This window comes from Leptonychotes weddellii, chromosome 10 (genome assembly GCF_054177405.1).
Source record: "Leptonychotes weddellii isolate Sample4059 chromosome 10, ASM5417740v2, whole genome shotgun sequence".
Taxonomy (NCBI): domain Eukaryota; kingdom Metazoa; phylum Chordata; class Mammalia; order Carnivora; family Phocidae; genus Leptonychotes; species Leptonychotes weddellii.
The window spans coordinates 111,157,510-111,176,866 of record NC_138378.1 but is presented as its reverse complement, the minus strand read 5'-3'; positions in this window follow the sequence as shown (position 1 = coordinate 111,176,866).

The following is a 19,357-nucleotide window of genomic DNA, read 5'->3' as shown; positions in this document are numbered from 1 at the left end:
GGGAAACCACATGAAGTTCTTTGAGTCCCCAGAGCTCACAGTCGGCTTTTAGAAGACCTAGGTTGCTATCCTAACTCTGTCGCTTTTCTCAAATCCATTGAACTTAACAGAACCTCAATTTCTTTATCTGCAAATAGAGATGATTCTAGTTACCGCTTGTGAATAGTAATTAAAATCATGCATGCCAAAAATGTGCATAAATATATATTTTTATTTAGTTTTAATAATGCAAGTGATCAAGAAAATAAATGTGTGCTCTCTGTTATCAGGACAATCTGGTACATTTACATTTACAATCCAGCACAAGAAATAAAGAGTTATTTGCTATTTGAGCATTCAGGCCAACAGAAATAAAGTAACTGTATTTTGTGTGTGTAATTTGGAACACTAGATTTGATTCAAGTGCAAATAAGTCTCTACATATTTTAGGTTACATTGATATCTTCTCTTCAGATTTCCTGCAGCATTTGCTTTTTCTGCTGTTCACTTAGCACTTGGTTCAGTAAGGATGTTGTGATTGAATAACAGTCATTAACTTGAGCGAGTTCAAACTTTTCTTCTGCCAAAGAGAATCTGTAGTTGGCAGCCGAATGGACCATCCACCTCCCAGTCTGTTTCCAAAAAGTTACTCTTTATAATAAAAATCCACGGGAGAGAAAGGGGAGGGAAGGCAGGAAGAGGAGGAGCATAAAAAGAGGATGGAGAAGATTTTTCTAGGGACTCTTAGCAAGTGAGAAGCTCTTAGGAAAGATGCCAGGCAAAAGTTGAGGAGAAGGGAAAAAAGTTCGTCAGTTTGACACAAGTCAAGTGTGGACTTTAGATTGTTTCTCGCAGGTTGACCTCCACGTGGCATTTCTTAGAGACTGGACCCCACGGTTCACGGATTTAATAGGGTTATAGGTGAAAGGCACCACGTGATAGTTCATGGGAAGTTTTTCTCTGTCCAGCCAAATAGTCGCATCTTTTTTGTCACTTCCAATAGGCTCCTGCCTAGTTCATCCTCCTCTCCCGACCAGAGAATAATTTCTGTGAATCACAAAGGTGATTATGTCAATCTTCTGTTTGAAACTGTCTCTAAGGATATGGACCGCTCACCCCCTGTTATTCAGGTGTGACACACGTGCACATACACACACCCAGGAGCTGATTGCCCATTTGACTGCTCAGGATGGCCCTTCCGCTCTCCCCAGGAAAGAGTCTTCAATAACCCAGTAAACAATACCGATTTTCAGTCAAAGAGTTAAGACGATTTCCCAGCAGAAGATGGAGAACAGAGATGTTCTCCTGGATGTCCTGATAATATCTGCCCACACCCACAGGGGATGCCAACCAAAGTGGCAAAGGCAGAAGCCACATCCCACATGCAGTCCAACCAACACGTGAAGGCGCCGGTGACAGGGCAAGGGGCAGGGGAGCGGTGGGATCGTCTGCCCTGATAGGGAGCAGTGTTCTATCACCACCAGTGTGATCCATTTCCAGCACGTGATAATGCTGCCTGCGCCAGGAGCAGACTGCTCCCTGCTCCCCTCCCCCTTACTCCACCATGGGAGGGCACCTCTCCCTCCCTCTCTTTAGCTAGAGATTAGTGAGCAATTGTATCGCGTGTTTGATCAGACCTATGTGGAAATACCTGGTGACCATTTGAGTGGCAGCCTCCCGGGACCGTAGAAATCACAACTGAGGTCTGATTGGAGTCCCCGAGGTCTGGCACTATGGGTCCACGCACAGTAAGACCAGTGGAGCGAGTCCATATCTTAGACTCTGGAGATGGGGTGCTGGGCCCAGAACAATGAGACAACTGTGACAGTAAAAAGAGCACTGGGGCTGTTCATGCAGCTGCAGATGGGACCTTAACTTTGGCTGGCACACCTGTATTCACCTTTTGAACTGTGGGTTGCTTTTCTAAGCCATTAAGTGCTATTCCTTTCAAAGGGCTCTATTTTTTTTTTTTTTAAGATTTTATTTATTTGACAGAGACACAGCGAGAGAGGGAACATAAGCAGGGGGAGTGGGAGAGGGAGAAGCAGGCTTCCCGCGGAGCAGGGAGCCCGATGCGGGGCTCGATCCCAGGACCCTGGAATCATGACCTGAGCTGAAGGCACACGCTTAACAACTGAGCCACCCAGGCGCCCCACAAGGGGCTCTATTTTAATTAAGTCCTGAATTTGTTATACTTTCAAGGTGCTTTATAAAGTGAATTTTTTTTTTTCAAGTGTAGCTGTCTTAGTTACTCTAAACCCTGATACATTTTGATTTAAAGTAAAAGCTCAGCTTGCTTAAAACAGGCAGATATTTGAGATCGTGACTTGTTTCTAACAAACCCTTAGAGAATAAAAGGTGATTCACATGGTACAGAGAAAAGGGAACTGGTCAAATACTAAAACTAATGTAACCAGCAGCTGGGCAGACATGAGAAAGGGAGGGGCTTGGAGGCGAGGCCAGTGCTTTAGACAGAGACCCTTTCTGGACCCCAGAATGGGCATAACTCACCAGTACCTGCAAGATAAAGTCCGTGCTCCTAAATGTGTCAGATACAGGCTTGGAACCCTGCCTAGCCCTTCTGCTCCATCTTTCTGCATTGTCCCTTGCTTGTGTCCTATCTATGAGCTCCAGCCACCCCTAAGCAGCCAAGTCCCTGACAGTGACACACTCTTTCATGCCTCTGTGCCTTTGTATGTCCTATTTCCCCTCCCTGGGAAGCCCAGTTTTTTTCTTTCTGCAACTTCCTATAGTCTTCTTCAGGAATTCGCAAAATATCTCTCCCATGGACATTTCTCCAGTTCCATTCCCAGTCATATCCCAAGCAGAAGCAATTGTTTTCTCATCTGTGATGTTCTGGAGTCAGGATGCCAAGTTTGACTCCTGTCTACCCCACTTAATGCTGTGTGACCTCCGAGAAGTTGTTTAATCTCTCTGTGCTTCAATTTCCTCAATCGTACTACGGGGATGATAATAATAATACTACCACTTAGAAAACTATTTTTTTTAATTTTAAAAAATATTTTATTTATTTATTTGTCAGCAAGAGAGAGTGTGAGAGAGAGTGAGTGGCCTGCAGATGGAGAAGCAGGCTCCCTGCTGGGCAAGGAGCCCAATGCAGGACTCGATCCCAGGACCCTGGAATCATGACCTGAACCAAAGGCAGACGCTCAACTGACTGAGCCACCCAGGCGTCCCTCACTTATAAAATCCTAATGATGATAAGTTTCTTAAGAAAGTTTTCCGGAATCGCATAGTAACTTACTAAGTGCTAATTATTTATTATTTTTATTATTATTTATTACTGCTATTACCATTACCATTATCCTATATACCTCCCTAGTGTTTTTGTTCACACAAATTTTATTCACTGATTATTCTTGTTTGTGTGGTCTGCCTCAATCTCATTTATTTTTAATCTTCAGGGCTTACCATAATATCTGGCATGAAGGGATGTCCAGTAAATATTTCTGAATTTCAATTATTGGTGTCTATGGTCTTTTTTCCTTATCAGATGATAAGCTCCTTGAAGTGTGTTTTCTGCTTTATAGTGGTACCCTGAATATAATCAGTACTCAAAACTCTACCGAAGAAACTGGTGAATTAATGAAGAGTGTATAGAAGTGACTTAATTTAAATATTGGCTTCCAGAGAGCTGGGCAGACCACTGGTGTAATAGGAGACATTGTCCTAGCTTGTCATGTGGGATCAACTGGAGGACTGAAAGCAAATACTTTGGTCCAATTCTTTGTTTCATAAACTTCTGCTAAAATTAAATGGTGGTCAGGATGTCGTGTTAAAGATGAGGGTCTGCCTTCTGAACCTGAAGGCAGGGTGTGGAAGCCATAAGGGATAGATTAAGGGTTCTTGTGGGGGCAGTCAGGTGGCCTAGCTATCTCGCACGTTCTTTGTAAATCTGAGAGATGTGAATCTGTGCCCCACAGTTTTAAAAGTCTGTATTTCCACAAAACAGGTCCTTATAAGTGAAGTTTCTCTTCTTCTACAAACCATCTAGTGGATATTACTTGATGAGAGGTTTCCTTCTGCTACATTCATCATGTTACAAATAGCTTAAAGTCATCATTTTCCTCAACGAGGGATCAGACTGAACGAAACAGTCTGATCCAACTTCTAACTGAAGGAATGTATTTCCATGGAAGTGGTTAAAATGGCTTGTTCCGTACCCCAAGAGCGTGGTGTGCTTTTGATCCATTTCACGTTCTCTTCTAGGGAATAACATCCTGAACTTTGGATTGATTATTTAACAGCTCTTACTAGCTCTTACTATTAAATACTGTTCCTTTAAAGGGACACTTGTTAAGCCGTTTGAGTCCTGAATTTATGTTTTGTTTGAAGAGTGTAAGGTTTAGATCAAGAGATTTGGAGGCAATGGTTCAAGTAAAAAATGAGAAGTTTCTTGAGCTCAGATGTAACCTTTAAAGACTTTGCCAGGGACCTGGAACACACAGAAGAAAATGTGAGGTCATTATAAATGGAACATGAGACTCTACTTTTCTTCTGTAAGCTGCTGGAAATGAAAAGTGTAAATGGAAAGATAAATGAGGGAGGGATTTCGAAAGTTCTTCATCAAGGAGCCCAGTTATTGCCTGAAATGGCAAGGAAAGTAGCGCAGATTCCTCTTGAAGATGCCTCGGACAGACTCAAATGCCCAAGAAGCTGTGCTTGGCATTAGCACCTGCCTCTGGGTGTTGGGTGCCCATAGAGCAGTTTCTTTTTCCTTCTGGGCCTTCAGGTAACTGTGCTTTTTTAGTCCATTTACAGTCAGGTGAGACCATGTGCCTAGATCCTGGCTAACAGATTTGAGTAGAAGTAATACTGGCCACTTCCAGGCCAGGCTCCTAAAATACCTTGTACCATCTTACTCTCAATGTCTCTTTCATCATCTCTATCTGAAAGCCCAAGAGCCAGAAAAGGAATCAAAGGCTAAGAGTCAGCTTCGTCAGCATGTCGGCAAGTCTGGGTTCCTGAATGACCATGTGGAGGGGAGCCACCGGGGATAACAGTCTGCCTAGAAACATCTGCAGGGGACTTTGTGTGATCAAGCAATGAACTGAAATGTTGTTCAGCTACTGAGATCTCAGAGTTTATTTGTTACAGCAGCAGCTGTGTTATGTTTTCTGACTAATCGGAATGAGTAAAATATAGATCTTGTCTTCAAGGAGTTAACTTTTTGATCGTGAGAAGCATATAAATAAATGATTATAAAATAATATGATCAGTAGAGCAAATGAGGTGTGTAAGACACAATGGAAGTAGAGCAGGGAGTGACATGGGGAGGATGATGGTGATAGAAAGACTTTCTGGAGAAAACCCATCATGGTGTATTTCTTGTAAGCATGGGAGTGTTTGGGGAGGGGGTACTGAGGGTGGGGAGAAGGGAGGATGAGAGGCAGGTCAGTGTTCCTGGAACAGAAAAGATGAGGTTGAGATTGGTGACATGTGGGGCTGCAGATGAAGCAGATGTCAGACCTTACAGAGTCTCACCCATCGCGCTGGGGACCTCGGCTTTTTGAGATCAGTCTATTCCAAGTGGCGATCTGCAGTGATGTAAGAGGCTTGGGTCAACATGTACATCAACACTTTGCTTCTTTCATGGAGAATGTCTTGCTATTTAAAAAAAAGTCAGCTGAACTAAATAACAAGCGTAGCAATAGAGTTGATTCCCATTCTGGCAGGAGCTTCTTACTTTGTCACGTCCAGGAAACTGTTCATTCATCCGAGGGCACACTTTGAGTCACACTGCTTTAGACAAATTATGCCACTTGCTGTGGACAATGGGTGTGTATATCCAGGGCGTATATCCAGGGCAGGAACCACTAAAAGGCATGAGGAAGTAATTCCAGAGGAAGATGGTAGAGACATAAACTAGAGCAGTGGTGGTACCACTAAACAGGAGGGAATGGATTTCAGAGATATTTAGTGCAGGAGCACAGCACCATGTGGACAGTGAAGCAGAGAGAATTAAAAACTAGGTTTGTCTGACAACAAAACCTGTGCTCTCTTTACCATCCTATGCTGTACAATGATCTTAAGGCGAGAAAAGGCACCAGGCAGAATGTGAATTGAATTTTGGTAGTAGATCATTTATAAGAGCTATCCTCGCTATATTTTCATAGGCAATGTCTTTTAATAAAAGGCAGAATGTTCCTTTTGAGGAGCATAAACAAAATTCAGTGCAAGGGCTTCGAACTAATCTGATAGTAGGTATATAAAAAAAGACCAGGTTGATCAGTAAGTGACAGGGAAATAGGGGACTTTAAATAACTGAAAAAAAAATCAATACTAGCATAATAATTTACAGAGGCAATGCATTTTTTAGTTAAAAATATCTGAAGATGAGCATACTAGTCGATAGGTATAGAAACTCTTGAGGACATAATTCCCATTCAGTGCGGATAAGCAGTTATCCGAGCCAATTATCTGATATAATGAGAAAAGAGCTCATGTTTTTGCAAAGTGTCTTCCTTTGAGTATGTTTTAGGAATGATTATTTTCAAAGTTAGCCAGTTTATCGGGGGAATTTTCTACATCTAACCAGAGAGAAAAAGGGGAAGAAGATTTTGAATATATAATGTGTTTAAAGAACCAGTGGTGTTACTGGGCTTTTTAGAACTGGGTCAAGAGGTGTGGCCAAGGTTTTCAGAAGCTCTCTAATTTAGGTATTCAGACTTTTCTATATAATCTTTCTAGCCCAGAGGCTCTATGCTCCGTAGTCTTGCAATTTCTTCTCATGTCGCCACATAGCCCTTTCAGAGATAGTCTACTTTATAAAGTATTTTAGATATTATCAAACCCAAATATTCTAATGTATAGTTAAAGAAAGAAGACATAGGTAGGGGAGGAGTCTTGCCCAAGGTCACAGTTAAGGTAGTCTGTGACTGTAGCCTAGGTATCCTAGCCTCCAGTGGGTCTGAAATGTAAGCTCAGTGCAAAATGGGGCTCTATCTTAGCCACTGTCATATCCCCCATAGATCCTGGAGCCCTGAACGCACAAAGAGTGTGTTGGCTATACGATTCTAGTAATGGACCACGTGCTTATGTTTTAGGATTCCTACAACATGGAAATGTTTAGTATGACACTTGGTGAGCTGCTGGTTCCCCCAGGTGTTCTAGTTCTACCAGGCTATCTGTCTTACAGGCTACTCAGCACCAGCCCCAGCCCACAACTGTCCAAGGATTTGGGAGTAGCCCAGCCCCAGGGTGGCAGGAGGGCGGGGAGCCCAGAGGCTCTGCACTCAGGCAAGCTGGCTTTAGTCCTGCTCTGACCTGGCTCTGATTGTTGCTCTACCTTCAGTCAGCGATGGATGCTGTTTCTTGATAACCCAAGACCTAAGTCTCTGTCTTGATTTTTGGCTCATTATTTAAGTCAGACTAATCTAGGCTTGAGTGCAATAACAAATAAGCCCCCAAATCTCAGTGGCTTGATACATGAAGGTTCATCCCTTACTCATGAGTCTGGTGGCTCTCTAGGATAATTTCCTCTCAAGCAACTGGACTTAAAGATCTAAGTTTCTTGCATCTTGCAGTTGTACCACATGGAAAATATGACTTCCAGTTCAGCTGGCAGGGGAAGAATGGGCTGGAGGGATGGGCACTATCTCTTAAATGCATGTGCTTGGAAACGACACACGTCACTTCTGCTCAATGCCTATTGACCAGGACTAGTTACATGGCCTTCTCTAATCTGCAAGGGGGTTGGGAGTTTAGGTAAACATACATATTTTAGGAAGTAATAAAGAACTCTATGAAAATGGGATCAGGCAAATAAATGAGAGATCACTGATCCTTTTTTCCCCCTTCCTTAAAAAAAACTTATAACAAGTTGACTTTGCACAGCGAAATGTTCTTTGTGGCTTAACAAGACATAAACCAGCAGTGTTGGTGGGTCTAGGAAATATAATCGGTGAGGCTTTAGGTTCTTGAGAACTTTATTAGCGCCGGTGACTGCTTTGAGATTAGGTCACATGAGTTGCCTCATGGAGTAATAAAAGGTAGCATGGACAGGGCTGGGCTGATCCCAAGTTGGCTGACTATTCAGTTCAGACAGAGCTAAAGAAAAACAGTTGCCCAGTGGCCTTTCAACTCTGTTCCTTTCCTGTTATTTCTTCAGCCATTTATAGTCTCGTGTCTGGATAGAGCTGAGCCAAAGTTTGGCAGGATTTGAGGTAGATAAATCATTTGCAGACTAGCAAGGGCCTCGAAGCTTTACCGGGAAAGGGAAATTGGAACCTTGGATTGGAGTAGACTGGTGTCTCCTTTTACTGACCAAGCATGCTTTCCTTTTAACCCCCATGGAGGCCAAAGCACAATTCTAGAACCACACATTCTGTACCTTCATTGGGTAAATGCCCTGTTATGCGTTTGGTGGGAAGGACCCAAGGGTTCCCTGCAGGCAAAGCTAGTGGCAGTTGGATATGATGTGGCTGACATGGGACGTTGCGCTGGAGGAGTGGGGAGTGGGGAGTGATGCCCGCCTTCATGTTTTCTATCAGCATCTGTTCTTAAATAGGATTGCCTACTGAAAGTCAGAGACTTTCTGTTACACCTGATAGAAAACAGAGGTGAGAAAACCAACTATACGTCCTTCCCTCTTTTTCCTCCACCCCTTCCCCGTCCTGAGTCTAATCAGTTATCACATCCTCACAATTGTGACTCTGAATACCTCCCCAATCTGTTTTATATTCCTTACCTGATTGTCTTTGCCTTAGGTTAAGGCTCTACTGTGTCCCATCTAGAATATTTTAACAGCATTCTAAATGGTCTTGCTACCTCCAGTCTCAATTTAACTAGTTTGTTTTTTATTCTTCTATACAGAGTGATATTTCAAAATCCAAATATAACCATGTCACAGATGTGTGTAAAACTCTTTCAATGGTATTGATCATCTGTGGAATAAATTCCAACCCACCTGTTGTCGTTCATATGGCTTATCACGATGTGGCTGCGGTTTTTCTCTATGGTCTCTCACCTCTACACTCCAGCATATGTGGAATAATCTACAGTTACCAGATTGTCTTATGCCCATTTGTGCCTCTGCCCTTTCCCGAATGTTCTACCCAGAACGCCGCTCCCTTACTTCTTCACCTTGCAAACACTTTAATCTTTCAGGACCCTGCCCAGATACCACCTCCCTTAGGGAAATTTTCTAGATCCCTCCAGTTGAGTTAGAAATCCTGTATTGGGGCTCTAGTAGCATTTGTTCCGTTGAATCATCATTTTTAACATGCTCAGCATCTTTGTGTAGATACCCAACCTCTTGAAGGCAGGAACCGTATCTCTCGCTTTGTGTCTGTCATGTGTGGCTCTGTTTTTGGACCCTCCGTTCTGTTCTATCCATCTAGGTGTTTACTGTGATGCTGACATCACACCGTCTTAACTATAGCTTTATAATAAGTCTTGAAATCAGGTAATGTAAATGCCACATTTTGTTCTTTTCAAGGGAGATGTGCCATGACTGGAACCATTTTAAAACAGAACCAGAGCAGGCCCTTCAGAGAAAGTGCCTTACCTGCCTTTGTTTGAACTGGGCCAAAAGCTTTGGACTGCGCCAAATAGCATCTGTTTTACAAGCACTTGATAAAGTGGGCAGGACAGTGGGCATCCTGATTGATCATAGGGTTGTTGGCTGTGGACTTTCTGAAGATAGAATAGTTAATAAATTGCTATCAGGAATGGTTTCCTTTGTTGACACCAAATAGAACCGTTGATCAATGTGTAGCCAAAAGTAGCTCAGCCTGTTAGTACCAATTGACAGTACTTTTTCTCTTTTATAGAAGCATAGGATTGCCCCCCTTCCTCTTTCTCATAAAATCCCCCTGCTTTCACACCCCAGGTGGGACACTGTTTGGGTTTCTAACTGAAGCTGAATTCCATGAATTGCAATTTTTTGATCCCAGATAAACACTTGTTTGCCCCTCATTGTGGCTCTTTATTTTCAGGTTGGCATGTCACCATTCTATCACCCTATAAATTCAGAATCAGCTCGTCACTTTCAACAACTGAAACCTCCTTGGGATTTTGATCGGGACTGTATTTAATCTATGGATCCATTTGGGAGGAATAGACATCTTAACAATATTGAGTCTTGTGACCCAGGAACACGGTGGATCTCTCCGTTTACGGTGGATCTCCGTTTATTTAGGTCATTTTTCATTCTCTCAGAAATGTTTCATAGCTTACAGTGTATACTCCTTCACATCTTTTATCACTTAAAAAAACCCTAATAAGCAAAAACTCAAATCTAGGAAATGAGTAAATCAGAAGAGGATTCTTTGCTCTCCAGATAGATTCTACAACATGTTCCTAAATACAAGCAAATCCCACATTGGAAGGAATACATCGCAGAGTAGGTGTTCAGACACCCTGTTGACAGCCCTGTGCTTGCTGTGATTTAGAGAATTTGCATCAATAGCAAATTCCCCAGATCCAAAGACTGTTGGAAGTCAAGGATGCCTGCATTCTGTTTACCTTACTCCTCCATGGCGTTTGATTTTGTTCCTTGCAGGCAAAAAATTTGCATTCTCTGAACGTGGTCCTCTGCCTCAGGCAGAATCAGCATCTGGGAGAGCAAGACTCAGTTTGGTCACAGTGACTAGGGCCTGGGATCGCCCGAGCCCATGAGCTCCTGTCAGCCTGATGACTCCTGCAAATGACTCTCCCTCCCACCCAGAGCCAGACTGTGTGCATGGGGTATGAGGGCTGGCTCCGCCAGGCAGGCATAATTTATGGGTGACAAAAGAAAGCAGAAAGTCTTAGGCTAGACTGAAAATGTAGAGAGGGATGCAACCTCAGGGCTATGCTGACACCCTCAGGCTGTGAGAAGGTCATGGTTATGGCCCCGTTCATTTTGCACCTGCTTAGAAGTGAACTGTCCTAGAGTTCAGTTCAGCTATGCCCCATCCCCATGCCAGCTGGAAAGCCTCAAATGACTCCCTCTTACCCACTAAATAGTCCACATTTCTTTTCATGACATTTAAATCCCTTTACAATCACCTTCCAAATACCTAGCAGGTCTTCTCTCCTGTGTATTCCCCGCATTTCTTCTGCCCTCTGGTCATACTGGGGTGCATGCAGTTCCCCACGAATGACAGAATTGTTTTCTTCCTTTCACCACTTGCAATTCTCTCTGTATGTATAACCTCACGCTCCTACTTTAAATATTCTGTTGTTTTCTGAGAGCTTTCTGCAGTTTCATCTTCCGATGGTTGGATGGAAATTTTAATTTCCACTATCCACCCAACCCACTCAGCCCATGCTGTTGCAATAACATTGCTAGTTTACAGCTCTACTCACAAGCCTGCTAAAACACTTCAGTACCATTCTAAGACCGAAAAATGAGGCAGAATTTATTCACTTGGCATCAGGACTCTTTGAAATCCACTTTCCCATGCCCTAACCCAGCTGATTGACTGGGTTTCTTACTCTAGTGCACAACTCTGGGATGGATACCCTGGAGCCCTTCTCGAGCACTTAAGCATTGGTTGTTCGCACCTGCACGTCATATTTTGTTGCAGATTGTATGTGCATGCGCGTGCGTGTGTGCATGTGTGTGTGTGACTATGCCTGTATCCCTACTAGACCATGGGCTTCCTATGGCCAGCACCTGCTTTGTTCATCCTATGTAGCATCTTCAGGACCAAGCACACTGTTTCCCGTAGTTGACGCCCAATTAATCATTGCTGGTGGTGAATAACAAAGAAGTGGAGCAGAGGATGCCCCGGGGTGCGTATTGATCAGGGAATTACCCAAATCTCTTATTTAGAAGCTTACAACCTGAACCTGGCTGGGGGTAAGAATAAATGAGTGCTTTTTCAGTTCCATTTAACAGATATATGTGGATCACCTCAAGGTTAGATATTAAAATGTACCGTTAAATACTGATCCCAGAGGAAGAAATGCAAATTCACGTTCAGCTAATGCCTGTCGGTGAGATATTAAGCTTGGGCCAGCTTTCTATGATTTAATGAGCTGTGAAAGAGAGGCTCACGATCTTCCATCTGCTGCCCTGGGCTTGTGGTCGCAACCATGACATAGCCAGATTTCATCAGCAGTTATAACGAAGACCAGCAAATGCCCCGTCAGCACAGAAGACCACTGAAGGTCAGGGACAGAATAAAAGGAAAGAGCATCACTTTCACCCCATTGAAGATATTTTCAGCTGATGGGTATTCCTGAGACAGACTGTCTGTTCACAGGGCTTTCATTGCATTTATATGCACCTGCTTTATGCTGCGTGCCATGCAGAAGCCAGGGGGCGCATGCTTGAATTAGACACAAGGAGCCACGGGACAGCCATTTTAAAAGGTCCCTCACATGTATGGACAACCTGACACTTTTCCTTTCAATAACCTGGCCTCTGTCATTATAAAGGTATATCATAAAATGTAAATATAAAGAAATAAAAAGGAATAATGGCTGTATCCTACACTCAAAGATAATTGTTGCGATTGTGCTCAAGGTTTCATCCCTGTATCTATGACTGGGCAATTTTCAGTAGTTGAGAACATAAGATACATTCTTCTTTTTCACTCACTTTGTAACACAAGCATTTCCGCAAGTTAATACATAGTCCCTTTACAGTTTTTACTCCATTTTCAAAAATTAAAGTATAATTAACACAGTAAAATTCTGTCTTTTTTAGTGCATACCTCTTGTGAGTTTGATGAGTGTGTTCTGTCACATAACTACCACAGTAAGATACAGAAAGAATTTCATCATCTCCCCCCCAATTTTCCTGGGCCCCTTTGTAGGCAATCACCCAAGCCCCAGATCCTGGCAACTACTGATCTGTTTTCTGTTGCTATAGTTTTGGTTTTGCAAGAATTTTGTATAAGTAGAATCTATAGTAGGAATGCTTGGGTGGCGCAGTCAGTTAAGCATCTGACTCTTGGTTTTGGCTCAGGTAATGATCTCAGGGTTGTGATCTCAGGGTCATGAGATGGAGCCCTGTGTCAGACTCCACACTCAGCACGGAGTCTGCTTAAAAGACTCTCTCCCTCTCCCTCTGCTCCTCCCCCGGCTCTCTCTCTCTCTCTCAAATAAATAAGTCTTTTTAAAGAAATAGAATCTATAGTATAAACTTTTGGGTCTGGCTTCTTATACTCAGCCTTTGAAAATTATGCATGTTGTTCTGTGTATAACTAGCTTGTTTATTTTTATTGCTGAGTTGTATTACATTGTATGGATTGACCATACTTTATCAATTCCCTAGTTGAGGTACATTTGGGTTCTGTTTGAACTGAATTAGATTTTAGTGGTAATATAAAAAACAAACAAACACTATAAACATTCACATAGAGGGTTTTGTATGGACGTAAGTTTTCATTTCACTTGAGTAAATACCTTGAAGTGGATTGCTGTGTCATATGGTAAATGAATATTTAACTCTATAAAAAAAAATCCACCTACCTAGTGCCCAGATTTTGATTTATAATACTATGTCTCTAATAAAAGGAACTTGGGCTCTTTGGATGAATGCCTGATTCTAAGACTAGAGCAGGAAATACATAATATATAATAATATATATGAGCTTGGAGCATTGGTGGGAGTATGTCCGAAGGGCATAAGGACCAACTGAAAGACCTCCCGGTGCCCAAAGGTGGGACAGTATGAGCAACAACACAAATAAGGCAGTATTAGATTATAACCTAAAATATAAAAGAAATATGCATGTGTCTGTGCTAATATAATAAATGATTAAATAAATTAATAAATGGGAAGGAAAAGACAAATCTCCCATGCAGAAGAATTTCAAATAAATTATGTAGCTACTCCACTGTAAAAAAGGGAACCATAACACTGCATTCCTGAAGGATGGGCTGCACATGGTGATTTCCTCCAAAGTGGTACAGTGTGGAAAGGGGAGAGTGTGGCAAAAGTCATTTTAAAGTTGAGAAATACTACCTCAATCAGGTGATCAAGGTCAAATCAACAGTAAACAATAATGTTGATTGTATATACGTTTGTATGATATGATGAAAAGGCACTTTCTCCTGTGATTATCCCCACAGAAATCCATAACCTCAGTCTAATCATGAGAAAAACATCAGACGGGGTGCCTGGTGGCTCAGTGGGTTAAGCATCTTCCTCTGGCTCCGGCAAGGTCCTGGGATTGAGCCCCACATTGGTCTCTCTGCTCAGCCCGGAGTCTGCTTCTCCCTCTCCCCACCATGCTCTCTCTCAAAAATAAATTAATTAAAAAAAAAGGAAAACATCAGACAAATACCAACAGAGAGGCATCCTGCAAAATACCTGACCTATACTCAGAATAGCCAAGGTCATAAAAACAAGGCAGTTCTTTTTTTTTAATTTAATTTAATTTTGTTATGTTAGTCACCATACAATACATCATTAGTTTCTGTTTCATTGTTTTCATATAACACCCAGTGCTCCATGCAGTACGTGCCTTCCTTAATACCCATCACTGGGCTAACCCATCCCCCCCACACCCATCCCCTCTAAAACCCTCAGTTTGTTTCTTGGAGTCCATAGTCTCTCATGGCTCATCTCCCCCTCCGATTTCCACCTCTTCATTTTTCCCTTCCTTCTCCTAATGTCCTCTGCTATTCCTTATGTTCCATAAATAAGTGAAACCATATGATAATTGACTTTCTCTGCTTGACTTATTTCGCTTAGTATAATCTCCTCCAGTCCCATCCACGTTGATGAAAAAGTTGGGTATTCATCCTTTCTGAGATACTATCATAGTCAAGAGACATGATGACTACATGTTATGTGATATCCTAGATAGGAGCCTAAAAAAAAAAGGGCATTGGGTGAAAAATTAAGAAATATGAATAAACTGTGGACTTTAGTTGATAGCAATATATCAGTATTGATTTGTTGATTGTAACCAATGCACCATACTAAGGTAAGATATTAATAATAGTAGAACCTAGCTGCAGGGGTACAAGGGAACTCTGTACTATCTGCTCAATTTCTCTATAAATCTAAAAACCATTCTAAAAAATAAAATCTACTCATTAAAAAGACCTGCAAAACTCCTTTCCAAAAGTGGCGGTATTGTTTTATATCCCCATCATTAGTGAATGACTGTTTCGATCGCTCTACTTCTTCAATAGCACGTGGTATGGTCAGTTTGTTTGATCTTAATCATATTCATAAGTATAAAATATCTTCTCTGTAGTGTTGCTGTTCAACTATTTTTTTTGATCTATTTATTTTTGGGGGGGTTGCTTGTTTTCTTACTTTTGAGGAGGGACAGTTTTTTTACTATATATTCTAGATACAAGCCTTTTAACAGAAATGTGACTTGCAAGTTTTTTCTCAGTCGGTGACTTGTTTTTTCATTCTCTTCAAAGTGTCTTTTGAAGAACATAAATTCTTAATTTTTATGAAGTCCAATGAATTAGTTTTTTTTTTATTTTTTTAAAATTTAAATTCAATTTAATTAACATATAGTGTATTATTAGTTTCACAGGTAGAATTTAGTGATTCATCAGTTGCATACAACACCCAGTGCTCATTCCATCAAGTGCCCTCCTTAATGCCCATCACCCAGTTACCTATCCCCCTACCCACCTCCCCTCCAGCAACCCTCAGTTTATTTCCTAGAATTAAGTCTCTTATGGTTTGCCTCTCTCTCTGTTTTTGTTTTATTTTATCACTCAGCATCAGGGAAATACAAATCAAAGCCACAGTGAGATACCACCTCACAGTAGTCAGAATGGCTAAAATTAACAAGTCAGGAAATGACAGATGTTGGTGAGGATGCAGAGAAAGGGGAACCCTCCTACACTGTTGGTGGAAATGCAAGATGGGGCAGTCACTCTGGAAAACAGTATGGAGCCTCCTCAAAAAGTTGAAAATAGAGCTACCCTACAGCCCAGCAATTGCACTACTTGGTATTTACCCCAAAGATACAAATGTAGTGATCTGAAGGGGCACCTGCACCCCAATGTTTATAGCAGCAATGTCCACAACAGCCAAACTATGGAAAGAGCCTAGATGTCCTTCAACAGATGAATGGATAAAGAAGATGTGGTGTATATATATATATATATATATATATATATATATATATATATATATATAAAATGGAATATTACTCAGCCATCAAAAAGAAAGAAATCTTGCCATTTGCAATGACATGGATGGAACTAGAGGGTATTATGCTAAGTGAAATAAGTGAGTCAGAGAAAGACATCATATGATTTCCCTCATACGTGGCATTTAAGAAACGAAACAGATGAACATAGGGGAAGGGAGGGGAAAAATCAATTTTTCTTTTATGGATTGTGTTCTTGATGGTATAGTGTTGGAGGAGGCCATCAAGAGGACATGACTGCTGGTTGACCTGTGAGCCGGACCCAGGCAATCAGAGGCTCCTTACTCCCTCCCTTATCTTTGGAATGTATGTTCTGCCCACCATTCCCACACTAGGAGCTGTTTCAAGGACATGGCCTTGAGAAAGCAAGGTGTTGTTGAGACCATCTGGACTGAATACATATCTCTAAGTAAAGGTCTCTAAGTAAACCTTTAAGATTCTGGCTGGTGGGTGCAGGGATCTACTCATCTTGTGGTCACCCAAGACAAGCCTTGTATGTTAGTTCCCTTGTTTGTTGAATCTGTCCCTTACTGATCTAAAGTGGTCTGTCCTTGACCTCCATGTATGGAGGCTAGTTTGTGAACCAATGTTATCTAATAACTCTTTACTCAATCCAGGATCACTAAGATTTTCCCCTAGAAATTTTTTTTAAAGATTTTATATATTTATTTGTCGGAGAGAAAGAGAGAGCACAAGCAGGGGGAGCCTGCAGGCAGAGGGAGAAGCAAGGAGCTTCTCCCCACTGAGCAAGGAGCCCCATGCAGGACTCCATCCCAGGACCCTGGGATCTTGACCTGAGCTGAAGGCAGACGCTTGACCAGCTGAGCCACCCAGGCATCCCTCCCTAGAATTTTTATAATTTCAGGTTTTACATTTAGGTTTATAATTCATTATAAGTTAATTTTTGTATAGGTTGTGAGATAAGAATAGTGGTGTATGTGTGTGTGTGTTTCTGTGTGTGTGTGTGTTTTGCACATGGATAACCAATTGTTCCAGGTGGCATTTGGTGAAAAGACAATTCTTTGTCCATTGAATAGCATTTATGCTTTTGTTGAAAATCAATTGATCATATATGCTGGCTTCATGATGGACCATCTATTTTGTTTCATTTATCTATCGGTTTATCTTTTTGTCAATACCTCACTGCCTTAATTGCTGTAGCTTTATAATAAGTCTGGAAATCAGGAATTATGAGAACTGCAACTTTGTTATCTTTTAAAAAAGATAATGTTTGATTCTTTGGTTCCCTTCCCCTTATATAGAAATTTTAGAATCAGTACGTTGATTTCTGTAAAAATCCTGTTGAGATTTAATTGAAATTGCATTGAATCTATAGATTCCTTTCTTCTGCTTGCTTTGGATTTGTTTTGCTTTCTTTTCTAGTTTCTTAAGATGAAACCTTAGATCCCTGATTTGAGACCTTTTGTCCTTTTCTACCACTTTTTATGCCATAAATGTCCTTCAGAGTACTGCGTTTAGTATGTCACACACATTTTGATGTGTTGTTTCTCCATTTTTACTCTCAAACTTTTCACTGAGTGCCTCCAGCCGAACATTAGAAGTACCTGTGGAGCTTTGAAAAATGCCGGTGTGCATTCACTCCCAAGGCCATGTGAGTCAGAGAATCTGGGGGTGAGGACCCAGGCATTGCTTAGTTTTCATAGTTCCTTAGGTGATGTTAATGTTTACTAAGATTGAGAATCCCTGCTTTGACCTTACTGAAAGCAATTCCTGAACTCTTGTGTGCACATGTTCAGCTGGATGCTTGCTGAAAAATTCATATTCTTGCACCCACTACTAGAGATTTTGGTCCAGCCCATACATGTGATGGTCAGTGGAAACTAAATTTTTTAAAAATGTAGATGTGACGCTGATGCATGTGGTCCTCAGACTACACTTAGAGAAAACCTGCATGAGAAAATCCAATCAAATCCAATCTTATCAAAATAAGAAATGAGCCCCCGCTGTGGGAGCAGCTGTATGCACTTCACGAGGCAAAAAATAACCCAAGTACTGTTGGCGCCGTTGGAAATGGTGCCTTCCCCCCAACCCCTGTGATGTAACAGAACAAATCCACGGTGGCAAAGAAAGTTTCCTTGCTTGGAATAACTGGGATGGCTTTGCTATTACAACTGCTGCCCTTAACATCATTTTCCAAGGCCAAGTAAAAATATCTTCATAGATTTCAGGTCTTTGCTCATGCAGTTTGCTCTGTCTAAATGCCTCTTTTCATCTAGCTGACTCCTACTCATCCCTGCCACTCCATCCAGGAAGACTTCTTTTATCTTGTTTCCACACTAGAAGTTTCCAGACTTCTCCAGTCTACATTAGGTACCTTTGCTGGGGGACCTCATAACCTCTCTTCTTGTTAATATCAAGGGTTAATCATCTACTTACTCAACTGAATCCCTCACTAAACCTTTCAGCACAAGTCTAGTCTGTCTTCTCTATCTTCAGGGCACAGCCTGGGCATTGGCCATAATACCTCAGGAAATGTGTGTTGAGCTGATCTAAACTGAGTACTTTCAAATATCAGGTGTCCCACCTTTCTGCCTTCCTACTGGGTTCAGTTGAGGAGGCAGTCAGGGTAGTGACTCTCCACATGTTCTATATCAACAACCCCACCATCTGGAACCTAATCAATATGTGGGAAGCGGGGGCATGGAGTGGGTGTGGAAGCTCAGCTGGCTCTGCAAGTTTCCAGCTCAGGGTTGGCAAACAATTATTGTTCAGAAAAATGTCTGATCAAATGAAATCAGAAAACAAAGAAGGAAAAAGCCAAAGGATATCCAGAATAAGGATGCAGAGGCCCCACCAAGTCTTGAATCATGGAAGAAAAACTTGCTCAACTTACTCTTTGTTAGATTCTAATTACTCTGAAATATCCAAACCCAGTTCCAGGCTTATGAAGTAGAAGAGACTTATAATCAGAGAAGGACTTACTTTAGTTTCCCCAGGAAATAGGATAAATGAGAAGATTTTTCCGAACATTCCAGTTAATGGGTTAATGTAATGAGTGTTGGTAGGCCAAATAATGTAGTTGTATAAACAAGTGTTTAAACTGCTGCCAACCAAGAAGTTTAATCTCCCTGACAGAAACCGAGTTTTTAGGCCCTTTAGAAACATCCACTTACAAGTAAACAAGTTTAAAAACACAGTATTTCTCAATCTCACAGTCTCAGTCCCAGAGCATGTGTTTGTCACAACATGTCGGATTTTGCTGTAGGCGCTTGTAAATAATAAAATTGCTTTCCTTTAAAAAATAATAAAAATGCTTGCACATTCCCCAT